This window comes from Benincasa hispida, chromosome 12 (assembly GCF_027475165.1).
Source record: "Benincasa hispida cultivar pf3 chromosome 12, pf3_genome.v1.1, whole genome shotgun sequence".
Classification (NCBI taxonomy): Eukaryota; Viridiplantae; Streptophyta; class Magnoliopsida; order Cucurbitales; family Cucurbitaceae; genus Benincasa; species Benincasa hispida.
This window is the reverse complement of record NC_143489.1, coordinates 9,272,924-9,282,226: the sequence shown is the minus strand read 5'-3', so window position 1 is coordinate 9,282,226 and position 9,303 is coordinate 9,272,924. Positions and strand designations below refer to the sequence as shown.

General features: G+C 41.7%; 1 non-coding gene across 1 annotated transcript; it reads right to left on the bottom strand.

Moving 5' to 3' along the window:
• Positions 1-6,610: 6,610 nt before the first annotated feature.
• Positions 6,611-6,717, bottom strand: LOC150031749 (small nucleolar RNA R71). Its single transcript, XR_016525640.1, has one exon. It is a non-coding gene; the product is annotated as a small nucleolar RNA R71 (small nucleolar RNA).
• Positions 6,718-9,303: the final 2,586 nt, after the last annotated feature.

The following is a 9,303-nucleotide window of genomic DNA, read 5'->3' as shown; positions in this document are numbered from 1 at the left end:
CAGTATTAATTCGTTGTTCTCATTTGGGACTACCGTCATTCTGCCCTTCTTCGACACACACTACACGGGGTTGACCCACGTGCTATCTGCTATGGGATAGATAATGCTCGCATCTAGCCATTTTATAATCTCCTTCTTGACGACCTCCTTCATCACAGGGTTGAGTCTGTATTGATGTTCAATTGTTACTTTATTTTCGTCTTCAAGAAGAATGTGGTGCATGCAGTATGTGGGGCTAATTCCTCTGATGTCAGCGAGCGTCTAGCCAATTGCACACACATGTTTCTTAAGAATTCTCATCAACGCATTCTTTTGATCTTTGTTGAGCATAGAGGAGATAATCACTGGCAGCTTCTCATTCTGCCCCAAAAATGCGTACTTCAGATGGATTGGTAGGGTCTTTTGTTCAAGTGTTGGTGGCTCCACTAAGGAAGGTTGCGTTGTTTTTCTTTCTTTTGTCGGCTCTACTTCTTGCTTTGTCATCATTTCTTCTTCCTTGTTTGTTTTTGTTGCAATCGCATTGCAGGCAACAACGGATGTGCTGGCATCCTCTTCTTCATACTCTTCATCAGACTTTTCTTCTTCAATCAAATTCAGGTCATCATCAGAATCTTGCAGGTCTTCTTCATCCGGAAACTTCATGGCACGAATTATATTAAATTTGAGCTTCTGTCCATTAATAATCAAAGTGATTTCTCCTTTATGCACATCAATTTGAGCACGACTCGTTGATAGGAAAGGTCGCCCCAAAATGATAGGCACATATTTATCGGCCTCATAGCCTAAAATGATGAAGTCAACTGGCAGGATAAATTTGTCAATTGTTATCAGCACATCCTTCACCTTACCTTCTAGATGGACCAGAGATCTGTTGGCCAATTGGAGAGTCACTGATGTGGGCACAAGTTGCCCTACATTTAATTGTCTAAAAATTGACAACGATATCAAATTTATGCTGGCCCCTAAGTCACATAGGACTTGCCCAATATAGAGTCCTTCTATGGAGCAAGGAATAGTAAAGCTCCCAGGATCACTCATCTTTGGTGGGATTATGGATTTGTAACTTTGCGTTAATGCCACCGTGGAAAATTTCCTAGCGCCCATCTTCTTAGTTACCATGTCCTTCAGAAACTTGGCATAGGCAGGCATTTCCTTAATCGATTCACTGAAAGGAATGTTAACATGTAATTGCTTTAAAATAGATAAGAAGTGTTGGTACTGTACCTCTTCGTTTTTCTTCTTCCTTAGTCTCTAAGGGAAAGGTGGTAATTGAACTTTCACGGTTCCTGTTTCAGTTGGCTTCGAGGTCGACGCAACCTCAAGTTCTTCTGCTTCATTTTCTCTTTCTTCTTCTTGCGTTACCGCAATCCCAGGTTCAGCTGTAATGGAAAATGTTCTACTAAGCTCCTTCTTTTCTCCCTCCACAGTTTTCCCACTGCGTAATGTCATAACCTGACATTGCTTCTTACCTGATTCCCCCGAGTTGTGTGGAAGTTCGATTAAACTTGGCAGCACCCCTTGCGGTCTATTTTTCAGCTCACTCGCAATCTGGCCCATCTGTAATTCAAGATTGCGGATGGATGTGGCCTGACTTTGAAGCACTGTCTTGTTTTTCTCTATATATTGCTTCAATAGGCTCTCCAAAGAAGAGGATTGCGGTGGTTTTTGTGAGCTACTTGCTTGATTGCTCGGTTGACCGTTGTTGCGTTGAAAGAATACTGGTGGCCCTTTTTTTTTGCGCCACAGGTTGAAAATTTTGTTGTTGATTCTTCCAAGCAAAATTGGGGTGGTTCCTCCACTCGGGGATGTAGGTGTTTGAAAAAGGATTATTTTTCACAAAGTAGACGGATTGTGGATTTTGCGGGCAATCTTCCATCGCATGACCATCACTGCAAGTTGCACACCTTGCGGTGTTCTGACTGATTGCGTTGATTTGCCTACCTTGCGGTGTTGGGCTGCTGATCGCCATTCCTTGGATCAAATTCATCCTTACGGTCATTTTTTTTGCAATGAAGTAATAGCACCGTTGTTTGCGTCAGAGTCTTTAAGTCTTAATCTCTGGTCATTCTCTCTCCAGTCTTCTTGGTTCTTGAAGATGGGATCCAGGATATTCTTCGCCTCATCATAAGTTTTGTTGAGCAGACCACCAGTGGCTGCTACATTGGCAGCAGTCTGCGAAGCGGGATTCAAACCATGATAGAAAATCTCCATTTGAAGGCAGCCTGGTAACACATTATGCGGACAATCCCGAACCAACCTTTTAAACCTCGCCCAAGCATCATTGAGCGATTCGTCCATATCTTGTTCAAAATTTGTAATAAGCTTCATTCGTCTTACGTTCTCGGTAGGTGGAAAATACTTCTTCATAAATTTCTCCACTACCTGCTCCCAAGAAGTGATCTCTCCCCGTTCGAGCGAATATGCCCATTTCCTAGCCTGATCACAGAGAGAAAATAGGAACAACGTTAGTCGAACTTCTTCAGCAGAGATGTTCGGGAACACAAAAGTATTGCAGATTTCAATAAAACTTCGGAGGTGAGTATACGGGTCCTTGCCACACCTTCCTCCGAATTGACCTGCAGTCTGGATCATCTGCAGCATTACCGGTTTCATTTCGAATCTGCTTCCGTCGATGGTAGGCCTCATGATTCTCGGAGAGAAATCATAGAGGTTTGGTGATGCATAGTCCCTGATGGACCTATTACGATCGTTTGCCAATAGAATCAGATTCGCCATGACATTATTATCATTTGGTGCTCCATTTCCAGGCTGCTCTGCCATCTCTTCTTTATCGGATTCTGGTTGCTGTTGGCGGTCTCTCAATCTTCTTCTAAATGTCCTCTCAATCTCCGGGTCGTAATTCGCCAGAGACTGAGAGTTCTGCAAAGAAATAAAAAAAATTACCGTTAACAAACTATTTTTCTGAAGTCCCCGACAATGGTGCCAAAAACTTGATGCTCGTTATTTATGAAGTGGAAATATGGATGATATGCATTGATGGATTTGCGTTGAGCACTCAAGTTTCCCCAGCGGATTTCAAGTGCATATTCCTCTGAGTTTCCTGGTAAGTCTAGGGTCGAACACAGGGACTTGTGAAAATAGATTGCGTTGGTAATTTTGTTGAAAACTTTGCGGTAACCAAGTAAATAAATAAAGTGTTTGGTTTTTTGATTATGTTGATAAAAGATAAATAACAAGTGCAGCAGAGTTTGAAAAGAGTTGGTAAACGGGAAATGCGATGAATATGCGGTGAATGGGTTGAGAAGGGTTTTAGCTAACACTCCCTAGAATGCATTCATGCTTGTGATCATGCAACATGCATACAACAGTAAACCACCTCTCGGTGTGAATACCACGGCTTCTAAGACTAGAACGCATGCGATATATGTGATAAGTCTACAGGGTTTACACATAAATCTCTATTTCTATTTATGTGATGACAACATGACAACCACACAAATATGCGACCACATAATATCATTCCTATCTCTAGGATGCATGCAATGCAGGTTGACAAACATAGCTTATCTCTAAGTCCCTATCTCTTGTTTATGCAGTTCTAATCTTGCTTTCTCGTGCCCAGATTCTAACCTAGCTCTCTCGAGTCATTAGGTTCTTTCTTTAGACTCTCTCTCGAGTAACTCTAAAGGGTATTTTGCACAGCATAAAATAAGACAATCGCAAGCAATGAACTTCCTAGGTCATGTTAGCTTAGTTCTTCTCAACCCATTCGACTAGTTTAGCTACTCATGCGTATTAAGAGAGTGAGCAGATGTAGAAATAGAACTTCCATTGAATAGATACGAAAATGAAGTACAACATAACAATGCAAGTATAATAAAGAGCTTGGTAGCAATTTCTTGCTGCCAGACGTTTACACTGTTTCTACTTGTGCTCTAAAGATAATATCGCTCTTACGAGAGTCGGCTCGCTTTCTGCTCTTACGCCCCAAGGTTCTCTCTCGAGTTGCCCTGGGCGATCTTCGGTGCCACCATTCTTCTCTTGCTCTGCCTTAAAATGGAAAGGAAATTATGAACAGAAGCAACTGGTTAACTCGTCAACCTCTTCTCTGTAGAACCATGGTGAAAGGCGGCTTCTCTCTCCTGGTTGTACAGATAGGACAGCTTTAATTCCTGACTTATGTGCCGGATAATTGTTATCGATAAAACTGAATGTACTTTGTGACCGTTATCGGCTATCAACATAATTTGGATTCGACTGTCATCAGCTTTCTGTCCCATCGTTCTTAATTATCCTTTAACCCGGATGCGCCCACCATGTTGCGCTGACCAAGTTGCGGCGATCCTCTTTGGGCGGATGTTTGCGAGCACGATCAACGCAAAGCCTTGCGGTGAAGTTGCGCTCGACCAATGAATTTCGATGACTGCAATTTTTGCATTGCGTTAAAGCATATTCTACACAAAATACAAAAATCAACTGTTCTATGCGCTAGACGCATGCGACAACAATATTACGAAATTGATGCTTAATGGACGCAAGGTAATATATTTCATCAACGCAATCCAACATTCTTTAAGAACTTAGCACTATGATAACGTGCATTTCTGCTCGTTATCTGCCGATGAAACTTGGTGGGAGTATCTGGGTGAAAAGCATAATAAATCACGATGGGACGGAAAGCTGATGACTGTCGATTTTGAATTAAAGTTGACAAGCCGCTAACGAACTACTATAGCAAGTACACTCAACTTTTCGGTAAAAAAAATTCGGTGCATCAGACACAGAATTAATGCCATCCCATCAGTGCAATCATAAGAGAGATGAAGCCTTTCACCCCGAACCTCTATAAATACCAAAGGCAAACTTCAGAGAAGGGGTTCATCTATTCGTCCAGTTCGGATAGTTACATAATTTTCCTTTAGATAGAATAGCCTTGTTCATAGTTTTCCTTTTCACTTAGAAGGCGGAGCGAGAGAAGGGAAGAGATGCCCGGAAATCACTCTGGTCAGCTCGAGAGAGAATCCAGAGGCGTGGAATAGTAGATAGAGGGCCGACTCTCGCGAGAGCGAGACTATCTTTTGAGCAGAGTAGAGAAGAATAATGTAAAAAGCCTTGGGAAGTAAGAGATTGCTACTGGGCTCTATATTCTCATCTCACATTGTTATTTTGTATTTCACTCTATATCTATAAAATGGAACTTGCTTATCTACATCTGTTCACTCTCTTAGAAGCACGCATGAGTGGCTAAATCTATCGAATGGGTTGAGAAGAACTAAGGTAACATGACCTAGGATCTTCATTGCATGTGATTATCTTGTTTTATGTTGCACCCAACATCCCTTTAGAGCTACTCGAGAGAGAGTCTAAAGAAAGAACCTAAGACTTGAGAGAGCTAGGTTAGAATCTAGACTCGAGAGAGCGAGATTTAATCTGCATAAGCGAGAAATAGGGACTTAGAGATAAGCTCTGTTTGCAAACATGCATTGCATGCACCTTAGAGATAGGTTATGATATTATGTGGTCGCCTTGTATGTGTGAATGTCACCTGTCATCGCATAAACAAGAATAGAGGCTTATGTGTAGGTCCTATAGACTTTAACGCATATATCGCATGCGTTCTAAGAACTAAAAGCTACGCATTTGCATTGAGAGATGACTTGCTACTGTATGTGTGTTACATGGTCGCATAACATGAACGCATCCCAGGAAGTGTTAGCTGAACCCCTTCTCAACCCGTTTCCCGCATATTCATCACATTTTCCGTATTATCAACTCTTTTCTTAACTCCGCCACATACATTTATTTTATACCACAAACAACAACCCAAAACAACTATTTGATTTATTGGTTACCACAAAGTCTTCTTAAAAATTATCACCGCATACCGTTTTCCTTAGTCCCTGAGTTCGACCCTGGACTTGCCAGAAAACTCAGTAGGATTTATATTTGGATTCTGCTGAGAAAACTTGTTGCTCAACGTCTTTCCATCACCGCAATTCATCCCATTATTTCACTGCATAAAATAACACATCAAGTTTTTGGCACCGTTGCCGGGGACTTCGGAAATTCAGTGTGCTAATAGTAATTTTTTTGATTTCTTTGTAGCTCTCAATCTCAAGCGAATTACGATCCAGAGGTTGAGAGGACGTTCCGATGAAGATTGAGAGATAGCCGCTAGTAACAACAACCATATAAAGACGACATGGCGGAGCAGCCTGGAAATGGAGCACCAAACGAAAACAATGTCATGGCGAATCCAATCCTACTGGCAAACGATCGCAATAGGCCCATTCGGGACTATGCATCGCCAAACCTCTACGATTTCTCCCCAGAAATCATGAGGCCTGTTCTTGATGGATCTCGATTCGAAATGAAACTGGTGATGTTGCAGATGATCCAGACTGCTAGACAGTTCGGAGAAAGGCATGGTGAGGACTCGCATGCCTACCTCCGGAGCTTCATAGAAATCTGCAACACTTTTGTGTTCCCAAATATCTTTACCGAAGAAGTTTAACTAACTATGTTTCCATTTTCTTTGTGTGATCAGGCAAGAAAATAGGCTTATTCTCTTGAACCGGGAGAGTGAACTTCGTGGGAACAAGTCATGGAAAAGTTCATGCAGAAATACTTCCCACCTACTGAAAATGCCAGGAGAAGAAAATTAATAACAAATTTTGAACAAGAAACTGACGAATCGCTCAGCGATGCTTGGGCGAGGTTTAAGAGGCTGGTAAGAGACTGTCCACATAACGGCTTACCAGACTGCTTGTAGATGGAGATTTTTTTACCAAGGACTAAACTCTGCTTCGCAGACCGCTGCCAATGCGGCAGCAGCTGGTGGTCTGCTTGACAAAACATATCAGAAAGCCAAAAATATACTTGATCGCATTTCCAAAAATCATGAGGATTGGCGAGAAAGCGATCAAAGATTAAGAATTAAAGATAGTGATGTGAACAACGGGGCCATCGCACTGGAATGAAGAGTTTGATTCAAGGCATCACAATTAATAGCACGGGAGCGAAAAAAGGGCAGGTCAACGCAATTGCTCAAACGACCACAAGTTGTGTCATCTGTGGAGATGCTCATCCGATGGAAGAATGCTCAGGAAATCCGAAGTCAGTATGCTTCATAAAGAATAATCCCTATTCTGATACATACAACCCCGGGTGGAGAAACCATCCAAATTTCATGTGGAAGAATCGCAGCAAAATTTCCAATTTGTAGCACAAAAAGAAGGGCCACCCGGATTTTTTCCGCGAAATAACAGTCAGATGAGCAGTCAAGCCAGTAGTTCACAACCACCACAATCTTTGTCCTTATAGAGCTTGTTGAAGCAGTACATTGAGAAAAATGAATCAGTGCTTCAAAATCAAGCAACGTCCATTCGAAATCTCGAAATTCAGCTAGGACAGATTGCGGGCGAACTTAAAAATAGACCACAAGGAGTTTTGTCGAGCTCAACTGAGCTCCTTCGCAACGCTGGAGCTACGGGGAAGGAACAATGCTTAGCAGTCTCCTTACTAAGCGACAAAATGACTGCGGAAGTAGAGGAGGAACCCATTACGACCAACTTGAATGTGGTAACAACCGAGGACCCGTTGACTTGTAATTCAGAAGAGCCCGAGCAAATGAAACCAGAAGTTGTGTCCATCCTCAAGCCTCTAGATCATGAGATAGAAAAATTCCAGCACTATCTCCTCAAATATTGGAAAAGAAGTAGAATGATGAAGAAAAGATCGCGACAGTGGCAGTAACGCAAAATGCGATGATCCCACCAAAAATGAGCGACCCAAGAATCTTCACGATACATGCTCCATTAGAGGGGTCTACAGTGGCCAAGCACTATGCGTTCTTGGGGTGAGTATAAACGTAATGCCGCTATCACTCTTCAAACGATTGAATATGGGCAAACTCACGCCCACGAAGGAGACTCTCCTTGCGGACAGATCCCGAATACACTCTAAAGAATAGTTGAAAAATGTCGCAATCTCAATTGATAAATTCTTCTTGCCGGCATACTTCATCATTTTGGATTATAAAGCGGACGAAGATGCACCCATCATATTGGGACGACCATTCCTCTCGACCGGTCGTACTCAAATTGATGTGCGTAAAGGGGAGATTGTGATGAACATTAATAGGGAAAAGCTCCGGATTAAGGCAGTCAGAATTCCAGAGGACAAAGAAAAGAAGAAAAAGCCGTTGTGGACGTAAAAAATCCAGCTTGTACCGCAAAATATGCAGTCCCTGAGTTATTATGCGATTCAACCTCATCAGGGATGCAATCCTTTTGAATACCCTTTTTCTACATCAATACTTCATGAACTTTCATCACCTTGTTATTATCTGTTATTGCACATTTATGTCTTTATTTTAAAAAGGGGGGGGGGGGGGGGGGGGCAATCGTGCTGAATGATTGCGGTAAGCGATTTTGATAACTGTGTTTTTTTTATTATTTGACCCTCTCAATGTTTTTCTTGCAACGATCGAGGTGAACGATTGTGGAGGTGCTACACGAAGACGCAACTACTTTATTCCGTCACCACAATCCAAAGGAAGTAGATCACCGCAAAGCAGGCTGCGTCAACAAACAATCCGGGCGACAGCGCAAATTTGGGGATTGTATCTTTCCTTGACTTTATTCCAAATTTCGCACTATTGCATCGCATTTTAATTTTGAAAGTTTTATCACCGCCTCCTCTTTTGTTACCGCAATCATTTAACATTGATAAAATTAGTAAGTCGCTGCATGATTTCTTTTTTTCAATTATGATTTCAATGATGAAACACATACTTCTATTTTTTCGTATACACTAGAGTCAACTTAATTTTAAAAAAATCACCTCATGAAATGTTTCTAGAAGTTAGTGGTCTGCTAGCTTTCTTTCAAACTGACCCTTTACCAAAATTCCTAAGAACATCACATGGCTTCTTTCAATCTTTTGGCAATGAGGACATTGCCGCATTTTAAATTTGGGGGTGCGGTATTTATTTTTGACCTTGCTATTTTTAGCCTTATCTACAAATAATAATAATAATAATAACGTTGTGATCGATCCTACTTGTAGTTGGATGTCTGCATGACACACGTGGGGGCAAGCCAAAACGAAGGTAAGAATCGTGATCAACGCATAAATAAATGACTGCAACTCCACTGTTGAGTAGGTATGAGTTTAGTTTGAGAAAGAGCGCCTTGCTTGTAGTTGGATGTCCACATGACACATGTGGGGGCAAGCCAAAATGAAGGCGAGGCACTTGGATCAGCGCAAGGTCAGAGAAAAATAATAATGTCTAAAATATGCAAGGATAAAAAATCATTTAACTCCCTAGTGGAAAAAAAA